This window comes from Heptranchias perlo, chromosome 9 (assembly GCF_035084215.1).
Source record: "Heptranchias perlo isolate sHepPer1 chromosome 9, sHepPer1.hap1, whole genome shotgun sequence".
NCBI lineage: Eukaryota > Metazoa > Chordata > Chondrichthyes > Hexanchiformes > Hexanchidae > Heptranchias > Heptranchias perlo.
In genome coordinates this window covers 25,328,293-25,355,550 of record NC_090333.1, presented here as the reverse complement: position 1 = coordinate 25,355,550, position 27,258 = coordinate 25,328,293, and the positions used below count along the sequence as shown (strand labels likewise).

At 45.0% G+C, this 27,258-nt stretch overlaps 1 protein-coding gene across 2 annotated transcripts in view; it reads right to left on the bottom strand.

Moving 5' to 3' along the window:
* LOC137325204 (CMP-N-acetylneuraminate-beta-1,4-galactoside alpha-2,3-sialyltransferase-like) overlaps nt 1-27,258 on the bottom strand; it is a 401,305-nt gene that overhangs the window by 27,312 nt on the left and 346,735 nt on the right. The gene's annotated exons all lie outside the window — the stretch shown is intronic.

Genomic DNA, 27,258 nt, shown 5'->3' with positions numbered 1-27,258 from the left:
CATCCTGCTGGCCTTGTTCATCTTCTTCTTCTTCTTCTTCCACTGGGCATTAAGCGGGGGTCTTTTGTGAATGGCAAATTGTGTAGAGTGCAGCAAACTTTAATCGTCCCAGGATTTGGCAGGGCAATGCATCTTGGCATAAATATGCCCACCATGGACCTCCACTGCTGGTCCTGCGGGGTTGGGGGATATCTCTTGATTTGCCGACCATTGTCGACCACCCATAGCAGTAGGGTCACATCCGGAGAGCTCGCCATAACAGCATGGCTGTAAAATCCAGTGGGGGGAGATATCAGGCTCCCCACTCTGAAAGAAAGCATAGTAGCACCCCCTGACACCCCCCCGCCCCATAACTCTCTTTGTGGAGCATCACTTTAAATTATTTTTAAAAATCAATGCCAAATCTTCAAAGGTTCAGGCCACGATCCTGGCCTAGATCCCTAGGTGGCCAAAATAGGTCAACTTGGTCTCGCCAGATGTACCTGTGCCAACTATACACTGAATGTCTTTTACACCCAATGCAGAAAATTACAACCTCCAGCCCTACCCCGTTACAAAGATTGCTTGCAAAGGATGGACAGAGCATTTGCTCCCACAAGGCCATCCAGAAAGTTCACCGCTGTATCCAGATGCCAGCCTATATTTGGTTGTTCTGGTGTACTCCTGCCAAAGTTATGGAGAGTTCCACCATATCTATCAAGGTAACTGAAGCATGCCTCCAGAATACCAACAGTCTGCTCAATGGCCATCCTGATAGCACCATGAGCCTCACTGTATCAGTGCTCAGCAAGGGGTAGGGAAAAGAGAAACGTGGTCATCTGCAACTGCTGCAGAAGGTATCAGCCATCAAGACGCCTGCCTTTGACCTGTAGACAGTGGTGATATGATTACCTGTCTTAAAATAAAACAGTCATAGCAGCTCCCTGGATAGCAGTAACATTCCTATGCATTATGAAGTGGTTTTGATTGCACACCAACTGTACACTGATGCAGCAAAACGCCTTCCTCGAGAAAGCTGACTGCGTCCTGGAAAAGACTATATATGGCAAATATGGGTGCAGTCGATTACACTTTGCACCTGAGTAAATCCTGACAATCCATTAGATTTGACAACCTTCTCACGCTGATGTGCTCGGTCCATAGCCAATTTTATGAAATGAGCCATTTGCACAAACAGTGCATCCGTCAATTGCTTGATGCAGCAGTGGACAGCAAATTAGCGGACATTGCATATTTCCTGCTGAAATGAACCAGTGGTATAGAATTTGAGTGCCATTGTGACTTTGTCACTGGCAGTGGGGTGCCTCTGGTAGAGGAGAGATCTAGGCCTAGGGCAGCAGCTGGCACAATTTTTCTACTTTCCTCACAAGAGAATCTTAGCCTTATTAAACTTTGCTGAGGTTGAAATATGACCGCCTTGGTCAAAAATAAAGAGGCATGAATACCTGCAGGTGGATGCCAGACACCTCCAATGCTGCCTGATAAGCCTGACCGTATTGTATTGCTTCTCCTCATCATCCCCCTCCTCCTCCTCTCCCCTTAGGGAACTACCAATGTGTCCTGTGCTGATTGTTTAATGGTGAAAACAATGAAGGACCATGGCATCAGGACTTATGCTAAACCTATCAGCAAAGGTTTAGATTGAAAAAGCACAAAATAAGTATCAAAGTAGAAACTCGCAAATCCTCAGAAGGAGACTAGTGAGTACAGAAATAGGAGGATAGTGCAGATGAATGCGTGGCTGGAGAGATGGTGCAGGAGGGAGGGCTTTAGATTCCTGGGGCACTGGGACCAATTCTGGGGCAGGTGGGCCTTGTACAAGCCAGATGGGTTGCACCTCAACAAGGTTGGGATCAATATCCTTGCGGGGAGGTTTGCTAGTGCTGCTGGGGAGGGTTTAAACTAGCTTGGTGGGGAATGGGAACCTGAGTGTAGATTCAGATGGGAGAGAAGCAGAACTGGAAATGGAAGGCAGAAAATTAGTAAGTGAGTTTGGAAGGCAGAGGAAACAAAGGTTAGAAAATAAAGAACAAAGGAGTTTGGCAGTGCTTAAAGGTATGTACCTCAATGCAAGGAGTATAGTGAATAAGGCAGATGAGCTGAGGGCACAGATGGACATGTGGCAGTATGATATCTGAGCTATTACAGAAACATGGCTTAAAGAGGGGCAGGAATGGCAGCTCAACATACCTGGTTACAGAGTTTTCAGACAAGATAGAGAGGGGGATGGCAATTTTGGTTAAAGAAACAATTACAGCTGTGAGGAGGATTGATATGTTAGAAGGATCATCAAATGAGGCCATATGAGTTGAGCTAAGGACCAAAAAAGAGACAGCCATACTACTGGGAGTGTACGATGGACCTCCAAACAGTCAAAGGGAGATAGAAGAGCAACTATATAGGCACATTTCTGAGAAGTGCAAAAAAAAAGTCAAAGTAGGGGATTTCAAGTACCCGAATATTAACTGGGGTACAAACAGAGTGAAGGGCACAGAGGGCACAAAATTCTTAAATTGCATTCAGGAGAACTTTTTTAGCCAGTACGTAGCAAGCCCAACAAGAGAGGGGGCAGTTCTGGATTTAGTTTTAGGAAATGAAGCTGAGCAGGTAGAAGGATTATCAATGGAAGCACATTTTGGTGGTAGTGATCATAATTCAGTTAGATTTAGCCTATATTCACTAGAGTTTAGAAGAATGAGAGGTGATTTCATCGAAACATATAAAATTCTAACAGGACTAGACAGACTAGATGCAGGGAGGATATTCCCGATGGCTGAGGAGTCCAGAACCAGGGGTCACAGTCCCAGGATATAGCGTATGCCATTTAGAACCGAGATGTGGAGAAATTTCTTCACTCAGAGAGTGGTGAACCTGTGGAATTCTCTATCACAGAAGGCAGTGGAGGCGAAGTCATTAGATGTATTCAAGAAGGAGATAGATATATTTCTTAATGCTAAAGGGATCAAGGGATATGGGGAAAAAGCGGGAACAGGGTACTGAGTTAGATGATCAGCCATGATCATTTTGAATGGCGGAGCAGGCCCGAAGGGCCAAATGACCTACTCTTGCTCCTATTTTCTACATTTCTATGTATGTTTAATTCGGGAAGGGCCAATTTCACTAAGCTGAGGAGTGATTTAGCAAAAATGGACTGGAAACAGCTATTTGAAGTTAAATCAATGTCAGAGCAGTGGGAGGCATTCAAGGGGGAGATACAAGGGGTCCAGAGTAAACATGTTCCCACAAAAAAAGAGTGGGACTGCCAAATCTCGAGCCGCCTGGATGTCAAGGAGCATACAGAGTAGGATAAGGCAAAAAAGGAAAGCTTATGTCAGACACCAAGGGCCTGATTTTAGCAGGCCTGTGGGTTTCCGGCGGGTTGGGTTTCGGGTGCGTGGCCTCCGCACCCGGTGAAATTAGTGGGTTGCCCGCGCGATCATAGCAGGCAATCCACTAATTGGAATCATTTACCTGCTCTTCCGGGGTCCGCGCTGCTGGTCTGCGCGTCGGGCGAGCTGCGCATGCGCAGTACGATCTGTCAGCTGGAGGCTCTCTAGTTAAAGGGGCAGTCCTCCACTGACAGATGCTGCAACCAATGGAACAAATTACAGCATGGAGCAGCCCAGGGGGTAGGCTGCTCCCAGTTTAATGATGCCTCACCCCAGGTATCATCAGATGGGGTGAGGAGGAGGGGGAGGGCAGAGATCTTCCACCCGGCAGGCAGGAGGAAGCGGCCTGCCTCTGCCACCAAGAAGGCCTGGCTCGAGGTGGCAGAGGGGGTCACCTGCACCACCAACTTATCGCCCACCTGCATACAGTGCAGGAGGCGCTCCAATGACCGCAGTAGGTCAGCCACAGTGAGAACACTTACTCTTTCCCCTACACCCCGTCTGCCTTCGGCACCGCCAACACTACTCTGTCACATCACCCCTCATACCCACTCAAACCCCATCCTCATCTTACCTGCAACTACTCACCTCGCCAGTACTCATCCCGCCACTACCACTCAACCCAATCCTCATACAATCACATGGCTCTTTCTAGTACTCACCCTCTCGTGCATCTCTTTCACGGCCAGCCTCACTCAACCTGCCACTACCTGTGCTGCAGCCACAGGGCATGCATCACATATGTGCAGTAGGCAGCGTAAGGCAAACGTGTCGTGAGCATGAAGGGGGTGCACAAGGGTGTTTGAGGGTTTGTTATGGTTGTTACTTATATTGAATTTCTGACCAACGCACATTACATATTATATTGGCATCACTACTGGCATGTCTCCGCGAATCCTGTCTGTTGTGTGCAATAATGCCCGCTCCTGGGTATCACTATGAGGACCCACCACTGATGCCACCCATTGTGTTACTGCAGAGTAGGTGCAGGTGTATTTGCAGGGCTCTTCCGCGCAGACGAATGAGAGACATCGGCGGTGTACCCGGCTGCACCCTGGAAGGATGCGGTGGAGAAGTTGTGGAGGGTAGTGGTGACTTTGGCAGCGACAGGTAAGCAGATGGTGCTGGGGCCAGCCAGGAACAGCTCAGCATGGAAGAGCCTGCAGATCTCCACGACTACATATCGAGTGAATCTGCGCCTCCGTGTGCACTGCTGCTCGGAGAAGTCCGGGGAGCTGCGCCTCGGTCTGTGGACCGTGGCGAGGGTAGTACCCTCTGCGACGCGTCTCTCTCTGCGGTAGCCCTCCCTCCTGCTGTACAGGTGGATGTGTCACAGCACTCTGTTGTGGAGCTCCACGTGTCAGAGGTGGACGGCGTGGATGGCGAGGCTGGTGATGTTGTTCGCCCTCCGAGGGGGTCATGACTGCAGCTACGGCGGCCCCCATCCGCAATATGTACATCTGAGGGGGTCCGCAAGGTAGGCACATGTCTCCGGACCCCGGGGTGAGTGTGCAGGTTGGTCACTTTGACCGTACGGAGTGGGGTGGTGGAGGCCACACTTTGTCCCGAGTGACAGAGCGGCCTCCTGCAATGGGTGAGGGTCTCCCCACCTCACCTGTCAAATGGACCTTTGCAGCGGCCACAGGCTGACGGCTGCCTCACGTCCAGTTCAACTAGGACTGTTTCCCCCAGTGTGTGAAACAGTCCCATGTTTCCCCAAAATCACACACAGTCCCTTAATCAGGTCAGTTAATGACCTAAACAAGCAAAATAAATAACCTCAAGTGGCATCCCGCTGGCTTTAATTGCCTGCGGGATTCCCACCAGCGGGGGCCACGCACGCACCCCCGCACGTCATCGGGGAACCCATAAGTGGGCGGGATCGTGGCGCGATCCGGTCACGTGACTGGATATCGGGATTTTCGGGGCCCCCCCGCTGGAAACCCACAGGAAACCAGACGGTAAAATCGAGCCCCAAGAGTTCAATACTGCAGAAAACCTAGAGGAGTTAAAAAGTGCAGGGGTGAAATTAAAAAGAATATTAGGAAAACAAAGAGTGGGCATGAAAAAATATTGGCAATTAAAATCAAGGAAAACCCAAAGATGTTCTATAAATACAAGTGGATAACAAACGAAAGAATAGGGCCGATTAGAGACCAAAAAGGTAACCAATGTGTAGAGGCGGAAGATGTTGATATGGTTCTTAATGAATACTTTGTGTCTGTCTTCACAAAAGAGAGGGACGATGCAGACATTGTAGTTAAGGAGGAGGAGTGTGAAATATTGGATGGAATAAACATAGTGAGAGAGGAAGTAGTAAGGGGATTAGCATCTTTGAAAGTAGATATAACACCAGGCCCAGATGAAATGTATCCCAGGCTGTTAAAAGAAGCAAGGGGCCATCATTTTCAAATCCTGCATGGATACAGACGTGGTGCCAGTGGATTGGAGGACTGTTAACATTGTACCATTGTTTAAAAAAGGAGAGAGGGATCGACCAAGTAATTACAGGCCAGTCAGTCTAACCTCGGTGGTGGGCAAATTATTGGAATGAATTCTGAGGGACAGGATAACCGTCATTTAGAAAGGCACGGATTAATCAAGGACAGTTAGCGTGATTTGTTAAGGGAAGGTCGTGTCTGACTAACTTGATTGAATTTTCTGAGGAAGTAACAAGGAGGGTCGATAAGAGCAGCGTGTTTGATGTAGTCTACATGGATTTTAGCAAGGCTTTTGACAAGGTCCCACATGACAGGCTGGTCAAAAAAGTATTAGCCCATGGGATCGAAGGGAAAGTGCAGAAGACAAGGCTGAAGCGTTTGCAACCATCTTCAGCCAAAAGTGGCAAGTGGATGATCCATCTCAGCCTCCTCCCGATATCCCCAACATCACAGAAGCCAGTCTTCAGCCAATTCGATTCACTCCACATGATATCAAGAAACGGCTGAGTGCACTGGATACACCAAAGGCTATGGGCCCCGACAACATCCCGGCTGTAGTGCTGAAGATTTGTGCTCCAGAACTAGCCGCACCTCTAGCCAAGCTGTTCCAGTACAGCGACAACACTGGCATCTACCAGACAATGTGGGAAATTGCCCAAGTCTGTCCTGTCCACAAAAAGCAGGACAAATCCAATCCGGCCAGTCTACTCTCAATCATCGGCAAATTGATGGAAGGTGTTGTCGACAGTGCTATCAAGCGGCACTTACTCACCAACAACCTGCTCACCGATGCTCAGTTTGGGTTCCGCCAGGACCACTCGGCTCCAGACCTCATTACAGCCTTGGTCCAAACATGGACAAAAGAGCTGAATTCCAGAGGTGAGGTGAGAGTGACTGCCCTTGACATCAAGGCAGCATTTGACCGAGTGTGGCACCAAGGAGCCCTTGTAAAATTGAGGTCAATGGGAATCAGGGGGAAAACTCTCCAGTGGTTGGAGTCATACCTGGCACAAAGGAAGATGGTAGTGGTTGGAGGCCAATCATCTCAGCCCCAGGGCATTGCTGCAGGAGTTCCTCAGGGCAGTGTCCTTGGCCCAACCATCTTCAGCTGCTTCATCAATGACCTTCCCTCCATCATAAGGTCAGAAATAGGGATGTTCGCTGATGATTGCACAGTGTTCAGTTCCACTCGCAACCCCTCAGATAATGAAGCAGTCCGTGCCCGCATGCAACAAGATCTGGACAACATCCAGGCTTGGGCTGATAAGTGGCAAGTAACATTCATGCCAGACAAGTGGCCGGAAATGACCATCTCCAACAAGAGAGAGTCTAACCACCTCCCCACTCCTGTGGGTCACCATTGACCAGAAACTTAATTGGACCAGCCACATAAATACTGTGGCTACAAGAGCAAGCCAGAGGCTGGGTATTCTGCGCCAAGTGACTCACCTCCTGACTCCCCAAAGCCTTTCCACCATCTACAAGGCACAAGTCAGGAGTGTGATGGAATACTCTCCACTTGCCTGGATGAGTGCAGCTCCAACAACACTCAAGAAGCTCGACACCATCCAGGGCAAAGCAGCCCGCTTGATTGGCACCCCATCCACCACTCTAAACATTCGCTCCCTTCACCACCGGCGCACTGTGGCTGCAGTGTGTACCATCCACAGGATGCACTGCAGCAACTCGCCAAGGTCCACGACCTCTACCACCCAGAAGGACAAGAGCAGCAGGCACATGGGAACAACATCAACTGCACGTTCCCCTCCAAGACACACACCATCCCCACTTGGAAATATATCGCCGTTCCTTCATCGTTGCTGCGTCAAAATCGTTGAACTCCCTTCCTAACAGCACTGTGGGAGAACCTTCACCACACGGACTGCAGCGGTTCAAGGCGGCGGCTCACCACCACCTTCTCAAGGGCAATTAGGGATGGGCAATAAATGCTGGCCTCGCCAGCGACACTCACATCCCATGAACGAATAAAAAAAATATTAATGCTTTGGACTTAAATGGAGGGGGCATTATTAAGAAGTTTGCAGATGATACAAAAATTGGCCGTGTGGTTGATAGTGAGGAGGAAAGCTGTCGTCTGCAGGAAGATATCAATGGTCTGGTCAGTTGGGCAGAAAAGTGGCAAATTGAATTCAATCTGGAGAAGTGTGTGGTAATGCATTTGGGGAAGGCAAACAAGGCAAGGGAATACACCATAAATGGGAGGATACTGAGAGGTGTAGAGGAACAGAGGGACCTTGGAGTGCATGTCCACAGATCCCTGAAGGTAGCAGGATAGGTAGATAAGGTGGTTAACAGGATACTTTCCTTTATTAACCGAGGCATAGAATATAAGAGCAGGGAGGTTATGTTAGAACTGTATAAAACACTAGTTAGGCCACAGCTAGAATACTGCGTACATTTCTGGTCATCACATTACAGGAAGAATGTAATTGCACTAGAGAGGCAATAGAGGAGATTTATGGGAATGTTGCCAGGACTGGAGAATTTTAGCTATGAGGAAAGATTGGATAGGGTGGGGTTGTTCTCTTTGGAACAGAGGAGGCTGAGGGGACATTTAATTGAGGTGTACAAAATTATGAAGGGCCTAGACAGAGTGGATCGGGGGGACTTATTTCCTTTAGCAGAGAGGTCAATAACCAGGGGCATAGATTTAAAGTGATTGGTGGAAGGATTAGAGGGGAGCTGAGAAAAAAAAATTTCACCCAAAGGGTGGTAGAGGCAGAAACTCTCATCACAATTAAAAAGTACTTGGATATGCACCTGAAGTGCCATAACCTACAAGGCTACAGACCAAGTGCTGGAAAGTAGGATTAAGACTGATGGCTCATTTTCGGCTGGTGCAGACATGATGGGCTGAATAGCCTCCTTCTGTGCCATAATTTTTCCATGATTTTATGATTCTAATGTAGCCTTTAAAAATACTTCTGTCTATTGACTGCTTCAACAAGAGATGGGCCACAGGTAACAATGGAGAGGGATACAATGTGAGACCTGATAGCACTATTTAAATCCCATTTGCATGCGTTGGACAATATTTCAGTGGGTGCTGCCGGCCACTGACATTGTGTTCAAACCAATATTTCAATAAGGTTTTTTATGGGCAGGGATTTGATCCCCCAGTGATTCCCATTGCACCTGAAAATGGGCAAAAAAATTAGGACTATCTAGGCCACGGTCTACTTATGGAAATTACAGTCTACAAACAAGGTGTTGTGAAAAAGGCCTGAATTGTAACAATCCCCCCTTCTAAATTAGGAAGCTCTTCTTTTCTTAGGAGCTGAATTGTGGTGGGAGCTCAGGGTGATTGGTCACACCACAATTATCAAATAAACTGATTGCTTCATCGGGTTAGAGGGTGAATTCATTTTTGTTAAATCGTGAGAATCAAAAGTCCAACACTTAAGGAAATATTGAACTAACTTGACTCATTCCTTCCTCAAAAACATCTCTACAACACAACAGTACTTACTGTTACTAAAGAACTCCTACTTTTCTGCCATGTCTAAATTTGGAATTTTTAGCGAGAACTCCCTCCATACTCAATTGCTGGTACAGTTCTTCTAGGATTTTCCTTCCTTGGATTAACCCTGTTAATCTGTTCTTGTTTTTGTGTTCCCTCTCAGATATACACAAACAAAAGCAATTCAACCACTCAAAATACATTATAGAATCATAGAATCATAGAAGTTACAACATGGAAACAGGCCCTTCGGCCCAACATGTCCATGTCGCCCAGTTTATACCACTAAGCTAGTCCCAATTGCCTGCACTTGGCCCATATCCCTCCATACCCATCTTACCCATGTAACTGTCCAAATGCTTTTTAAAAGACAAAATTGTACCCGCCTCTACTACTGCCTCTGGCAGCTCGTTCCAGACACTCACCACCCTTTGAGTGAAAAAATTGCCCCTCTGGACCCTTTTGTATCTCTCCCCTCTCACCTTAAATCTATGCCCCCTCGTTATAGACTCCTCTACCTTTGGGAAAAGATTTTGACTATCGACCTTATCTATGCCCCTCATTATTTTATAGACTTCGATAAGATCACCCCTTAACCTCCTGCTCTCCAGGGAAAAAAGTCCCAGTCTGTCTAACCTCTCCCTGTAAGTCAAACCATCAAGTCCCGGTAGCATCCTAGTAAATCTTTTCTGCACTCTTTCTAGTTTAATAATATCCTTTCTGTAATAGGGTGACCAGAACTGTACACAGTACTCCAAGTGTGGCCTCACCAATGCCCTGTACAACTTCAACAAGACATCCCAACTCCTGCATTCAATGTTCTGACCAATGAAACCAAGCATGCTGAATGCCTTCTTCACTACCCTATCCACCTGTGACTCCACTTTCAAGGAGCTATGAATCTGTACTCCCAGATCTCTTTGTTCTATAACTCTCCCCAACGCCCTACCATTAACGGAGTATGTCCTGGCCCGATTCGATCTACCAAAATGCATCACCTCACATTTATCTAAATTAAACTCCATCTGCCATTCATCGGCCCACTGGCCCAATTTATCAAGATCCCGTTGCAATCCTAGATAACCTTCTTCACTGTCCACAATGCCACCAATCTTGGTGTCATCTGCAAACTTACTAACCATGCCTCCTAAATTCTCATCCAAATCATTAATATAAATAACAAATAACAGCGGACCCAGCACCGATCCCTGAGGCACACCGCTGGACACAGGCATCCAGTTTGAAAAACAACCCTCCACAACCACCCTCTGTCTTCTGTCGTCAAGCCAATTTTGTATCCAATTGGCTACCTCACCTTGGATCCCATGAGATTTAACCTTATGTAACAACCTACCATGCGGTACCTTGTCAAATGCTTTGCTAAAGTCCATGTAGACCACGTCTACTGCACAGCCCTCATCTATCTTCTTGGTTACCCCTTCAAAAAACTCAATCAAATTTGTGAGACATGATTTTCCTCTCACAAAACCATGCTGACTGTTCCTAATTAGTCCCTGCCTCTCCAAATGCCTGTAGATCCTGTCCCTCAGAATACCCTCTAACAACTTACCCACTACAGATGTCAGGCTCACTGGTCTGTAATTCCCAGGCTTTTCCTTGCCGCCCTTCTTAAACAAAGGCACAACATTTGCTACCCTCCAATCTTCAGGCACCTCACCTGTAGCGGTGGATGATTCAAATATCTCTGCTCGGGGACCCGCAATTTCCTCCCTAACCTCCCATAACGTCCTGGGATACATTTCATCAGGTCCCGGAGATTTATCTACCTTGATGCGCGTTAAGACTTCCAGCACCTCCCTCTCTGTAATATGTACACTCCTCAAGACATCACTATTTATTTCCCCAAGTTCCCTAACATCCATGCCTTTCTCAACCGTAAATACCGATGTGAAATATTCATTCAGGATCTCACCCATCTCTTGTGGTTCCGCACATAGATGACCTTGTTGATCCTTAAGAGGCCCTACTCTCTCCCTAGTTACCCTTTTGCCCTTTATGTATTTGTAGAAGCTCTTTGGATTCACCTTTGCCTGATCTGCCAAAGCAATCTCATATCCCCTTTTTGCCCTCCTGATTTCTCTCTTAACTCTACTTCGGCAATCTCTATACTCTTCAAGGGATCCACTTGATCCCAGCTGTCTATGCATGTCATATGCCTCCTTCTTCTTTTTGACTAGTGCCTCAATCTCCCGAGTCATCCAAGGTTCCCTACTTCTACCAGCCTTGCCCTTCACTTTATAAGGAATGTGCTTACCCTGAACCCTGGTTAACACACTTTTGAAAGCCTCCCACTTACCAGACGTCCCTTTGCCTGCCAACAGACTCTCCCAATCAACTTCTGAAAGTTCCTGTCTAATACCATGAAAATTGGCCTTTCCCCAATTTAGAATTTTAACTTTTGGGCCAGACCTATCCTTCTCCATAGCTATCTTAAAACTAATGGAATTATGATCACTGGTCCCAAAGTGATCCCTCACTAACACTTCTGTCACCTGCCCTTCCTTATTTCCCAAGAGGAGGTCAAGTTTTGCCCCCTCTCTGGTCGGGCCATCCACATACTGAATGAGAAATTCCTCCTGAATACACTCAACAAATTTCTCTCCATCCAAGCCCCTAATGCTATGGCTGTCCCAGTCAATGTTGGGAAAGTTAAAGTCCCCTACTATTACCACCCTATTTTTCTTGCAGCTGTCTGTAATCTCCTTACATATTTGCTCCTCAATTTCCCGTTGACTATTTGGGGGTCTGTAGTACAATCCTATCAAAGTGATCTCTCCCTTCTTATTTTTCAGTTCTACCCATATAGACTCAGTGGGCGAACCCTCGGATATATCCCCTCTCACTACTGCTGTGATGTTCTCCCTAATCAAGAACGCAACTCCCCCTCCTCTCTTACCTCCTGCTCTATCTTTCCTATAGCATCTGTACCCTGGAACATTGAGCTGCCAGTCCTGCCCCTCCCTTAGCCATGTTTCAGTAATAGCTATAACATCCCAGTCCCATGTACCCATCCATGCCCTGAGTTCATCTGCCTTGCCCATCAGACTTCTTGCATTGAAATAAATGCAGTTTAATCTAGACTTCCCTTGGTCTTTGCCCTGCTTTCTCAGACCATCTGTCCGGTCATGTTCTGTACACTCTCCCTTACTGCCTTTTGTTTCTGTCACCACTTTATTTCCCACTGACTTCCTGCATCGGTTCCCATCCCCCTGCCACATTAGTTTAAACCCTCCCCAACAGCACTGGCAAACACTCCCCCTAGGACATTGGTTCCAGTCCTGCCCAGATGCAGACTGTCCAATTTGTACTGGTCCCACCTCCCCCAGAACCGGTTCCAATGGCCCAGGAATTTGAATCCCTCCCTCTTGCACCATCTCTCAAGCCACGTATTCATCTTAGCTATCCTGTCATTCCTACTCTGACTAGCCCGTGGCACTGGTAGCAATCCTGAGATTACTACCTTTGAAGTCCTACTCTTTAGTTTAACTCCTAACTCCCTAAATTCAGCTTGTAGGACCTCATCCTGTTTTTTACCTATATCGTTGGTGCCTATATGCACCACGACAACTGGCTGTTCACCCTCCCCCTCCAGAATGTCCTGCAGCCGCTCCGAGACATCCTTGACCCTTGCACCAGGGAGGCAACATACCATCCTGGAGTCTCGGTTGCGTCCGCAGAAACGCCTGTCTATTCCCCTTACAATCGAGTCCCCTATCACTATAGCTCTGCCACTCTTTTTCCTGCCCTCCTGTGCAGCAGAGCCAGCCACGGTGCCATGAACCTGGCCACTGCCACCTTCCCCTGGTGAGCCATCTCCCCCAACAGTATCCAAAACGGTATACCTGTTTTGGAGGGAGATGACCGCAGGGGACCCCTGCACTGCCTTCCTACTCTTCCTCTGTCTGTTGGTCACCCATTCACTATCTCCCTCAGTAATTTTTATCTGCGGTGTGACCAACTCACTGAACGTGCTATCCACGACTTTCTCAGCATCGCGGATGCTCCAAAGTGAGTCCATCCGCAGCTCCAGAGCCGTCAAGCGGTCAAACAATAGCTGCAGCTGGACACACTTCCCGCAGGTGAAGGAATCAGGGATACAGGAAGGAGCCCTGAATTCCCACATCCCACAAGAGGAACATGACACGGCCCTGGGATCTCCTGCCATGACTTAACCCTTAAATTAGCTTAAGAACAACTACAATGTCAAGAGAAAAAAAAAGGAAAGAAAAACTACTTACCACTCCCTTTAAGGAGTTTACTCCTTTAAATTGTTCTCAATTTAGAGAATGTTAACTACACTAGGGACCTTGATTCACTAAAAAATAAACGCTACTTCCTATAAGACCTGCAGACCTTCCCTTTCACTTCAGTTACTGTCGATAAGTAGAAATACTCACCTGAACCTAGTCACCAATCAGGTGCCTCCCCTGTGTCGCGTCCCGATCTGAATTTTAAATGGAAAGTGCCAGCCTAGACTCAGCGGTAGCACTCTTGACTCTGCATCAGAAGGTTGTGGGTTCAAGCCCCACTCCAGAGACTTCAGTGCATAATTCAGGATGACACTTCAGTATAGTACTGAGGGGATGCTGCACTATCAGATGAGATGTTAAACGAGGCCCGTATGCTCTCTCAGATGGATGTGAAAGGTCCTATGGCATAATTCAAAGGAGAATTCTCCCAAAGTCCTAGCCAACATTTATCCCTCAACCAGCATACGAAAACAGATTATCTCATTGCTGTTTGTGGGACATTGCTGTGTGTAAATTGGTTACCATGTTTCCCTACACTACAACAGTGATGTCCCAAGGTCGTGAAGGGCACTATATAAATGCAAATTCCTTTTTCTTTCTTTTCACTTGTCATGCAAACCTCATCAGCCAAGGATCCAAATTTGCAACATGGGACCTACAGCCATCACAAACCATCCCCTCTTCAGCACACTTGCAGCAACCTGCTTCCCGCTCCTGCCTTGGCACCTCAATTACCATGAAGAGTGAAATGTGTCAGACCCAAAGAGACATAAAGCATGGAATAATGTAACTAAATACCCACAAGGGGCACGTGGTCAGCCAGTGTTAAAAGCATCCGAATTCTGATGCCCACATCTGTGGAAACACCAGGGCAAAATCTAATGAGCAAAGTGACAAGCCTGGAAGGGATCTTCGATACATCTTGTGGCAGCAGAGCCAGAGTAAAGCTATGCCATCCATAAGAAAAGCAAATGACAAAATCACCAGAGAAATCATTCAAGATTATTTACTTCTCCATCCACATCCCCCTTCCTCCTCCCAATCTCACACCTTCTGTGTTCGCCCCTGGAAAAAGCTCTCCCACAAGTCACTTACAACCGCACTTTCAAATTCCTGGCGAGCCTTTGGCCTTCCATTCACCACGACATTTCTGCAGCTACTGATCTGCTCAATCATACCCTTACCTCCACCTTTGATGCCCTTGTCCCCAGTAAAACTATTACTCTCTCTCTCTCACCCTGGTCATTCCCCCGGTCGGGCCCTCATCTCTACTCTCTCGAGTCCAAGGGACGCATACTTGAACGTTTATGGCGGACAACTGGTTTAGCCATTCATCGCCAGATCTGGCTGGACCACATAAAGCACTATCGGGGTCCTGCTCTCCTCTGCTAAAACTGCTCACTATTTCAGGATTATCCTGGAATGCAAATATAACCCCCGGCTTCTCTTCTCCACTACAAACCATCTTCTTAAACCCCTCTACCCTGCCTTCTCCACCCTCACCTCCAACAAGTGCCAGGAGCTCATGGACTTCTTTGTCGCTAAGATTGAGACCATCTGTTCAACTGATTCTGCCGCTTCCCTCCCTTCCCCTAGCCCACCAAACCAAACTTTCCCTAAGGCTCCCCCCTGCCCTAGCCCTGAACTGGCATCTTTCTTTAGTTTATCTCCTATCTTCCTTCATGCCCTCTCCGTGCTCACCTTAATCATGAGACCCACCTCCTGCTCCCTCGATCCTATTTCCACCAAACTGCTGACCACCCAACTTCCCTTCCTGGCCCCCATTTTGGCTGATATTGTTAACAGTTCCCTCTCCTTGATTCCTGGGATGAAAAGGTTGTCCTATGAAGAGAGATTGGGAAGAATGGGTCTATATTCTCTGGAGTTTAGAAGAATGAGTAGTGATCTCATTGAAATGTATAACATTCTTAGAGCTTGACAGGCTAGATGCTGAGCGGCTGTTTCCCCTGGCTGGAGAGTCTAGAATTAGGGGTCATAAGGGGTCGGCCATTTAGGATCAAGATGAGGAAAAATTTCTTCACTCAGAGGGTTGTGAATCTTTGGAATTCTCTACCCCAGAGGGCTGTGGATGCTCAGTCGTTGAGTATATTAGACTAATATCGATAGATTTTTGGACACTATGGGAATCAAGGGATATGGGGATTGGGCGGGAAAGTGGAGTTGAGGTAGAAGATCAGCAATGATCTTAATGAATGGCGGAGCAGGCTCAAGGGGCTGGTGGCCTACTCCTATTTCTTATGTTCTTATGTTCTCCTCAGGTACTGTCCCCCTCCTCTTCAAATCCGCCATCATCTCCCCCCTCCTCAAAACACCCACCCTTGACCCCTCTGTCCTTGCAAACTGCAGCCCCATCTCCAACCTCCCTTTCCTCTCCCAAGTCCTTGAAAGTGCTGTTGCCTCCCAAACGCATGCTCATCTTTCCCGCAACACCATGTTTGAATCCCTCCAATCAGGTTTCCGTCCCTGCCACAGTACTGAAATGGTCCTTATCAAAGTACAAATGACTACGTAACTGTGTCCATGGTAAACTATCCCTCCTCATCCTTCTCGACCTGTCTATAGCCTTTGACACGGTTGACCACACCATCCTCCTCCAACACCTCTCCTCCATCATCCAGTTGGGTGGGACTGTGCACCCGCCTAGTTCCATTCCTATCTATCCAGTCGTAGCCAGAGAATCACCTGCAATGGCTTCTCTTCCCGCTCCTGCACCGTTACCTCTGGAGTCCCCCCAACATCTATCCATGGTCCACTCCTACTTCTCATCTACATGCTGCCCCTTGGTGACATCATCTGAAAACGCAACTTCAGGTTCCACATGTACGCTGGCCACACCCAGCTCTACCTCACCACCACCTCCCTCGATCCCTCCACTGTCTCTGATTTGTCACACTGCTTGTCCGACATCCAGTACTGGATGAGCAAAAATTTCCTCCAACTAAATACTGGGAAGACCGATGCCATTGTCTTCGCTCCCTGCCACAAACTCTGTTCCCCAGCCACCGACTCCATCCCTTTCCCTGGCCTCTGTCTGAGGCTGAACCAGACCGTTGGCAACTTTGGCATCCTATTTGATCCTGAAATGAGCTTCTGACCACATATCCGCTCCATCACCAAGACCGCCTACTTCCACGTCTGTAACATCACCTGTCTCTGCCCCTGCTTCAGCTCATCTGCTGCTGAAACCTTCATGCATATCTTTGTTACCTCTAGACTTGACTATTCCAATGCTCTCCTGGCTGACCTCCCATCTTCTACCCTCCATGAACTTGAGCTCATCCAAAACTCTGCTGCCTGTATCCTAATTCGCACCAAGTCCCGTTCACCCATAACCCCTACAGTGGCTCCCGGTCCGGCAACGCCTTGATTTTAAAATTCTTATCCTTGTTTTCAAATCTCTCCATGGCCTCGCCCCTCCCTATCTCTGTAACCTCCTCCAGCCCTACAACCCTCCGAGATCTCTGTGCTCCTCCAATTCTTGCCTCTTGCGCATCCCCGATTTTAATCGCTCCACCATTGGCCTTCAGCTGCCTAGGCTCTAAGCTCTGGAATCCCCTCCCTAAACTTCTCCGCCTCTCTCCTTCTTTAAGATGCTCCTTAAAACCTGCCTCTTTGACCAAGCTTTTGGTCACCTGACCTAATATCTCCTTATGTGGCTCGGTGTTAAATTTTGTTTGATAATCGCTCCTGTGAAGCGTCTTGGGACGTTTTACTATGTTAAAGCCGCTATATAAATGCAAGTTGTTATTGTCCTCTGTGCATCTCAGAAGCATTTTTTGATGAAGATCCAGTGATGCTCTGTAAACTTCAGCAAGAGTTCATTTCCCCAACCCCTTTCCTTCTACTTTAATCACCACCAGGACTACATCTCAATTCTGAAAATATTCATAAATACATCTCTCTATACTGTACAGCATAGTCACCTGCATACTCACAAACTCCATAGTAATCCTGCAGGGAGGCTGGGAGTAAAATGTAGGCTACTAGATTACACTGGAAAAATGAAAGGAAGTTTGGAGAACTCTTACAATCATATGCTGCAAAGGAAGGATCAACATAAAATCACATACCAAACATACTGCAGGTCACAAATTCTACTCTTCCCTGATGAGAGTGCTGGAAAAGCTGTAGCCAATTGGGTACTGCTTTTAAATGCTTTCTATTCATGCCCTCAAATCCAACCATACCGGACAGTGGACTGCAATATCACAAAGACCATCATGAGCCTTATGATTCTGTCAGATCCACTCTCTTGCTTGTTGGACCAACTCCCAGAGCATTGATCATTCTCTGCAATCCACAGACTAGCAAAATCTATGCTCCTACCAGCAAGAAGATGCATTCCCTTGTTATGGTCCAACTACCATGCTGAGAAAGTATCTATGGGAGACATGTCAGTCAGAGTGAGTGATATCCAGCCTTCAGTGAAGAATGGAAAAGTACCAAGTACTGTAGATATCCATCTTGTACCCATCCCCCATAAATATCATAGTGCAGCCCTACAGAAAGAAAAGCAGGCTGGTACAAGACAGATGATAGGATGATACTCCCACCCATCATAAGAATAGCTACCAACCCAACTGCACTGCTAGACAAAGTAAGATAGTTCTTGCATACTTATGCCCAGCTACATATGTATCCCCATCCCATGGGCATCATCAATGAAACATCCTGATCACAAAGCACATGCTATACTAAGATACTCCTGTAAATGGTGTTTTAGCAAAATGCATAACTACTCCAATATGTAAACCAATTTAAAATTCCATGCTTTTTAAAGAATAGACTCGAGACATGGTGGTACAGAAGGTTAAACAGTAGTCTTCCACTTCTGGTAGCTGTGTTCAAATCAAGCCCCGACAAAAGGAATGAAAGTTTCCATTGTTTGCTGACTGGAACAGCCCCATGTAAAATGGCTTTTGATAGTCTCTACCCAGTTGTTAGTAAGCATGGGAAATGACCCAGCATCTACTCCATGCCTCCTCATGGTGGTACATTTGAAACTGGAAACTCAAATTGTGGAGAATAGTGGCGACAAACTCATATCCTAATATTCTGCAGTACAGAGTACTGGAGCTCCAATGTGATGCCCCACCTTGCCACCCTTTTGAACATTACCATTCAGCAAAGATTCCATTATTCATCAGAATTTTAAGTTTTTCTGTCCGTACTTTAGGAATTTAGTTTAAGCATGTATTGGCAATTCCAATCTGTTAACCTTGCCCTTCATAACGATAAATTGTATAAAATGATCCATATGGGTCAGACCATTCCTAGCCTTCTGATCAGCTTAAAGATAAGCCTGTCTGAAATGTTACTCTCCATTTCATTGACTAATTTCAGGCGAGGAAGCTCAGTACAGTAGCTGGTGCATAAGATTGATGACAGCAAAAAAGGTCTTATTTCTGAAACAAATGTCAGTGAATAAGAAAAAATGGTCTCATTTGTCCTTTTTTAAATTGAAATTTCTATTTAGATGTTTAATTTACCTTCTACAAAATACAGCCATATGATGGCAGCATCGCAAAGTGATGGAATACAAGCATGTCTTTGCGTATCACTATGCTGCGAGAATCTAATCTCAGCTGTATCATCAGACAACTAAGGCCAAACACTTCCCCAGTGAGAACCAAGGGATATCCATGTAGCTGCTCAATATTGCTATTGTGAGGGGCTGAGCGAAGGCCCACTGCAAGAGCAATGGTGCATCATGCACACAGACTTAAACAACTGAGGGAAAGGGAGGGGGGGTGCTTGAATAATGGCAACATTTTTTTTTCTTAGCAAACATACAACTATTACTCAAACATATCTGTAACCTTACATACCTATTTAAACATGTTGGGAATAACTGACTTCTCATTGAGTAGAAGTAACATACTCCCTTGAAGAATTGGTGTGTTCTTAATTAGTGGGATCTAGCACAGGCTGACCCCTGAATGAGGACTGATGAAATCAACAGATGGCTGCATTTTCTTCATTTGAGAACAGGATTCTGATATTGTTCTGTTCATGAAGAAATGAAATACAGGGAACAACGTGTTGGTGGAGAGTGGAGAAAGTGCACTGTTCTTCAAGGCAATTTAAAATTGGATTGAAAATTCCATTAACAGCATCATCAGTAACAGTGTGAAAACATATTTTCTCCAAAAAAACCCCGGGTATGAACATTTTTAAAACATGTTACTTTATTAAAAATGATTTCTGTGTAACAATATTGTTAAAACTTGAATTTGGATTCTAGGGTCTTGGATCAGCAAATAATCAAATCAACCTACCATCAGGAATTCTACCTTCATATTCTTGAGGACAATGGCATTTTAACACTCAGTAAATCAAAAGGCCGATGTTCTTTGCTTCACTAAAACCGTAGTACTTCCATTGCTTCCATATGTTTAATTAAACTCAGAAGAGGTTAAGATTAGCCCTCTCAACTTCATGCAGTATTTAGATTACTTTTAGATTCTCTTCCACTGTTCAAAAAAGACTTTCAGGATGCAATTTCATTGAATTGTTATTGTAGGAGTGATTAATGGCGCCTCGCATTCCTAGAGTCATGGCAGTGTATAAAACTCCGATAATGTGAACTTGAAACTTCTGTCCAGTTAAATTCTTCTGCCCTAAAATAGCAGACAAGAACAAACTCCATGCCAGGATAACTTATATCCGTCATATTACTGGTCAAAGTACTTTGCAACTCATAGTCATAGAGTTATACAGCACGGATAGAGGCCCTTCGGCACATCGTGTCCGCGCCGGCCATCAGCCCTGTCTACTCTAATCCCATATTCCAGCATTTGGTCCGTAGCCTTGTATGCTATGGCATTTCAAGTGCTCATCCAAATGCTTCTTGAATGTTGTGAGGGTTCCTGCCTCCACAACCCTTTCAGGCAGTGAGTTCCAGACTCCAACCACCCTCTGGGTGAAAAAGTTCTTTCTCAAATCCCCTCTAAACCTCCCGCCTTTTACCTTGAATCTATGTCCCCTTGTTATAGAACCCTCAACGAAGGGAAAAAGCTCCTTAGTATCCATCCTATCTGTGCCCCTCATAATTTTGTACACTGTCTTTATCAAGGAAGAAGGTGCTACCAAAGTCACAGTAAGTGAAGAGGTAGTTGAGATACTGGATGGGCTTAAAATTGATAAAGAGGAGGTACTAGAAAGGCTAGCTATACTTAAAGTAGATAAGTCACCCGGTCCAGATGGGATGCATCCTAGGTTGCTGAGGGAAGTAAGGGTGGAAATTGCAGAGGTACAGGCCATAATCTTCCAATCATCCTTAGATACAGGGGTGGTGCCAGAGGACTGGAGAGTTGCAAATCATAGAAAGGTTACAGCACGGAAGGAGGTCTTTTGGCTCATCGAGTCCGTGCCGGCTCTATGCAAGAGCTAGTCCAGCTAGTCCCACTCCCCCGCCCTATCCCCATAGCCAAGGGTGTAAGGATAAACCCAGCAACTACAGGCTAGTCAGTTTAACCTCGGTAGTGGGGAAACTTTTAGAAACGATAATCCGGGACAAAATTAACAGTCACTTGGACAAGTGTGGATTAATTAAGGAAAGCCAGCACGGATTTGTTAAAGGCAAATCATGTTTAACCAACTTGATTGAGTTTTTTGATGAGGTAACAGAGAGGGTCGATGAGGGTAATGCGGTGGTGTGGTGTATATGGACTTCCAAAAGGCATTTGATAAAGTGCCACATAATAGGCTTGTCATCAAAGTTGAAGCCCATGGAATAAAGGGGACAGTGGCAGCATGGATATGAAATTGGCTAAGTAATAGGAAGCAAAGAGTATGGTGAACAGTTGTTTTTTGGCCTGGAGGGAGGTATACAGTGGTGTTCCCCAGGGGTCGGTACTAGGACCATTGCTTTTTTTGATATATATTAATGACTTGGACTTGAGTGTACAGGGCACAATTTCAAAATATGCAGATGACACAAAACTTGGAAGGGTAGTGAACAGTGAGGAGGATAGTGATAGATTTCAAGAGGATATAGGCAGACTGGTGGAATGGGTGGACACGTGGCAGATGAAATTCAACACAGAAAAGTGTGAAGTGATACATTTTGGTAGGAAGAACGAGAAGAGGCAATATAAACTGAAGGGTACTAGGTACTATTCTAAAATGGGTGCAGGAACAGAGAGATCTGGGAGTATATGTGGATAAATCATTGAAGGTAGCAGGGCAGGTTGAGAAAACGGTTAAGAAAGCATATGGGATCTTGGGCTTTACAAATAGAGGCATAGGGCTCAATTTTCAAAGTGAAAAATGGGGGCGGGGAGCATTGAAAATTGCCACCATTTCAGACCCGCCCATTTCCGGTTTTCACCGGGGCGGGAAGAGGGACGGGCACCCAACTTACTCCCAGGAGGCGGATCGGGCCTTAAAACCTTAAGGAGGCTTCGGGCCTCCATTTTTCTGGACTTCCCGATTTCAAACCCAGGCGGCTGGGATTCCCAGGCCTTCTGTTTTATGCCTCGTGAAAGGAAGCAAGAAGGCCCAAAGCTAACAGGTAGTTGCCTAGAAAGGCACAGCTTGTGGGCCTGGAGGAGCAGGAGTGCTTCCTCAGGCCCAACAAGCCTACCTGTACTGACCCCCCAGTGATCGCTGACACCCGACCCCTGATCACGAACCCCCGACCACAGACCCCCGATCCCCGACCCCAATCCTCCCCCCAACTCAGATCCTCCCCCCGACCCCGATCCTCCCCCCCCCAACTCGGATCCGACCCCCAATCCTCCCCCTCAACGATCGCGGACCCCCGATCCTGATACCCCCCCCGTGACTGACCCCCGATCCCATCCCATGCCCACCCATGTTCCCATGCCCACCCCATCCATACAAAGACTTACCTTGAGACTTACCTGAACACATCCTCTCCCTCCCTGGTCTCCTGTCCGACTGAGGCCAGCCTGTCAATTAGGCTGGTCAATTGGACAGGAAACCAACAAAAAAAAAGAAAAAACGTCCTTACGTCAAAATCGTGAGAACGTCCGGGAAACCCTTACTAATGGGGTTCCCGATCTCAACTTGACCCCCCTGCCCCCTTCCCGGCTCAGTTTTAAAATTGAGCCCATAGAGTACAAATGCAAGGTGGTTATGATGAAGCTTTAAAAAACACTAGTTCGGCCACAACTGGAGAATTGTGTCCAGTTCTCAGCACCGCACTTTAGGAAGAATGTGAAGGCCTTAGAGAGGGTGCAGAAGAGATTTACTGGAATGATTCCAGGGATCAGGGACTTCAGTTACGTGCATAGACTGGAGAAGCTGAGTTGTTCTCCTTAGAGCAGAGAAGGTTGAGAGGAAATTTGATAGAGGTGTACAAAATCATGAAGGATCTGGACAGAGTAAATAGAGAAAAACTGTTTCCGTTGGCGGAGGGGTCAAGAACCAGAGGACATAGATTTAAGGTGATTGGCAAAAGAACCAAAGGCGACATGAGAAAAATCTTTTTTACACAGCGAGTGGTTGTGATCTGGAATGCACTGCCTGAGGGGGTGGTGGAGGCAGATTCAGTCGTGGCATTCAAAAGGGAATTGGATAAGTACTTGAAGGGAAAAACTTTGCAAGGCTGCGGGGATAGGGCGGGGGAGTGGGATTATCTGGATAGTTCTTGCAGACAGCCAGCACGGACTTAACGGGCCGAATGGTCTCCTTCCGTGCTGTAACCATTCTATGATTCTATATTTGATAGGCTGCCATCAGGATAATCACCCGACTCGCCTCAGATTAATTCCACAGTGTATTGATGATAAATTGCATTTGATGAATTATGAGATATGGAAACGTCTTTTTCACTAACGTTTTGTCCCAATTTTCTCCCTTTTCACATTCCCCACTGCTTTCTTCAGCAGGGAAGGTAATTAAAGTCATCAATGTCTCCAGAACCACTGTCAGTGCTACTACAATCCAAAACCAAACCAAGATAAATTTACCCAAAATCATATCAAAATGTGTGACTGGTTGAACCATGCTAAACTGTGTGTTCCTGTATTGGCCATCTTTACCATCAGAAAATAAACTAAAATTTTTCCAATTTTTTTTTTTGGGGGGGGGGGTTTGTATATTCGGTGGCCTTTTAGGTGACACCGTTCTGTCTGCTCACTGTGATTGCCTTGGCAACGGGCAGTAATCACCAGGCATTGTTCTGTGATTTTCAAATGCGAAGGATTCGAAAATGTCATTTCCATACCGTTCACCTGAGGAAGGAGGAAGCCTCCGAAAGCTTGTGGAATTTAAAATAAATTTGTTGGACTATAACTTGGTGTAAAATTGTTTACAAAAATTATCTTGACAGTGCTGTCCATTTTTCTACTGCCTCCCATCCTAAGACAGAAACACACTGGTATGATGCAGTGTTCTATCGTACAGGCTGGGCAACATAAAATGAAATACACCAAGTATTGGATATTGACCTCAAATGTCAGAGTATGCGGGAATCCAAATCTGTCAACTTTCAATTTATCTAATTATGGTAGTTGTAATAGGGAAACTTAATATGACTGAACATCTTTATCTCTTTGTTTAATATGTTGACCCTCAATTTCATGTTTTGCTTAGTTTAATGAAAAGTAAAGTGTAAGTCTGACAACCCAATCTCAACCAATACAACCTACTTTAACTCAAAACTAAATGAAAGGAAAATCAAACCCGCTTAATCTAATCCAAAGCAAAAGCCAAATCATTCCAGCTCAACTTAAAGCAAATCAATCCAAACAAACCAAACTGAAAAACAACCTAACCTAATCCAATCCAATCCAATTTGAAAATCAAACTGAAGTTAAATACAATCCAAAACCAAACCAAGATAAATTTACCCAAAATCATATCAAAATGTATGACTGGTTGAACCATGCTAAACTGTGTGTTCCTGTATTGGCCATCTTTACCATCAGAAAATAAACTAAAATTTTTCCAATTTTGTGCATACTATCAACAATGCAAACAAAATAATTTCTTTAATATTGGTGGTTTTCAACATCAAAGTGCAGTCACACGATGTGCACTGAAACAAAGAAAGTCAGGTATAAATTACTCTGCAAGCTAATTTATTCTGTATTAGGAGTGAAATGGAAGAGTTGGAGGAGTCAAATAAGTGAATAAATTGAAAAATCTTCAGTCACCTTAAAAAGCAATATGGGAATATAACCAGAGGCACTGTAGAAGAGACATTTAAAACCTGAAAATATTCTAAGGTTCAGTATTAGCAAGGATGTACGGTAAAGAGTAAAATTTATGACAATTCCCTGCTAACTTCCCATAGCCTTATATTTTCCTCGGCATTAAATATTTATTTAATTTTCCCTTAAAATATGCAATGGTCTCTACCCCAACTATGCCTTAGGCCAAAACACATCACACTCCAACAACCCACTGCATAAAGAAATTTCTCCTAAATTTTATTAATGATAATTTTAAATGTATAATCCCTTATCATTGACTCCTTAACCAGAGGAAATGGTTTTTCCTTGTGCACTAGCAAAACCCTTCAGAATTAAAAAATCTTTATTAATCTTTTCAGCCTCCAGTGGAAATAATCCCAGTCTCTCAAGCCTCTCATCATAACTATAGTTTCCCATCCTGGTGAATCTATACTATACACTTTATATTGCTTTAATGTCCTTTCTATAATGTGGTGCCCAAAACTACACACAGTACTCTAACTGTGGCTTACCCAATATTTTGAATACAATTATCATTACGTCTTACTCTATGCCTCCATATAAAACTCAAAATGCTGCTGGCCATTTTAATGACTTTATCTACTTCCACTCGCACTTTCAGGGAATATGTATTTGAACCCCTGAGTCTCTGTGTTCAACCACACCCTTCAATGTCTTTCCAGTGAGTGTAGACTCCAATTCCTTGTTTTTCCTCCCAAAATGTGATACCTCTAGTATATCTCATTATTTGCAAATTACTTTGCTGAGTGCATAAATATCCGTACAACATAAACAACACTTTATAAAAGTATCTGTGGATTGCAAATAGAGTGTTGCATCCAGGTGTGGACCAGAGAAAAGTCAAAGACGCAGTAGAAATGTTTGAGAGAAGGGCAACAAAGATGATTCCAGAATATGTCAGTGAGATATGAAGAGAGGCTGACTTACAAAACATTAACAGCTAGTATTCAAGTTTTTGAAATTCTGGGGGGTGCAAAAGGAATTTTGTAAAAGAACCAGAGGATGTAATTATAAATTGAAGAAGCCACAAACTAAACTCATCATAAAGAATAATTTCTTCATGCTATGACTGTCAACTTGTGGAACAGACTGCCATCTAGTGCAGTAAACAACAAATCCAGTGAAGCATTCAAAAAGGAATAGGACCAATTTTTGATTCAGCAGAGTGTTACAAACTGGATAGCCAGGTGGTGAAGGATAGAATACTACAGTCTGGTCTTCAGTTGCTTCCAATCCTTTATTAACAGAGATCAACATTACCCACACCCTAGATAAGCTCTCTTATAAATGGATACATGAGCGTCCTCAATTAATACACATCACCTGAATACAATTAGCACTAATTGCTATAAATCACATGGATACAATTAACACAGAGCAGAGGGTTATGAGTTTGCAGTAGGAAAATCGATACAAAATGACAAATAGTAATCAGACCTTGTAAAAGCACTTGAATGATGGAGCCAGCTAAAGCAACCTTCTTACAAGAGGTGAGAAGTATATGGAGTAACCTGATAAGAATTATTCAACATTATGAAGAATGATAAGGAAAATAGTAATAGATTTTTTCCACTGGTCAGTGAGACGGGAACAAAAAGGCACAAATTTAACGTAATCATAAAAAGCACTAAAGTGAGAGTAGAAAAAATATCTTCACATGGAAGGTGATTAGAATGTGGAATTTTCTTCCACAAGCTGAGTCCATAAATTCTTTTAAAAGATAATTAGATAGTTGCTTGAAAAATGAAGAATATTAGAAAATATGGGAAATGAGGAGGAGAGTAGTATTAGACTAGATTATGCTTCTGGGAAGCACCTCAGCATGTTTTTCTACATTAAGAGCGCTATAAATTGTTATTGTTGGCAGCTCATGCAGAGAAAATATCAATGCAGACCTGATGGACTGAATGGCTTGCTTCTGTGCTGTAACATTTTGTGATTCTTATGCTCTTATGATCTTTTGTTTCAATTTAACTCGGAGGAATGGAAACGCTTAATACATGTTGAACCAATCCTGGATTCAAATATGTAATTAAAAATTTAAAAAGGGAGAAAAACAATCCTTCAAGATGATAACCTGTCCAGTGACAAACCCAACACATACAATAACTTGGTCCAGGTTTTCATCAAGCTACTTATGATTCTGAGAATTTGGAATTTCTCTTCTTGGGTAGGAAAATCTGCAACATTAGCCATACAATGATTAGGGAGAATACTTCAGTGTTGTCCTCCTTGAAACAGCATTATCCTTTCAATTATCTGAACAGTAGATATCCAAATCATTTGATTATCAAAACTATTTTGAGTTCTGTCCCTGTAATCTAAGATAATGAGTGATATAGACCCAGGTTCATATCTGCCTGGTTATGAAATGTCACTGCTCTTGTAAATCATACCAATGTTCTTATCTTAATCAGTTGGGAGTGGACAATGTGACTGAAACAAATGGACTTTTCGAAGGTATGTAAT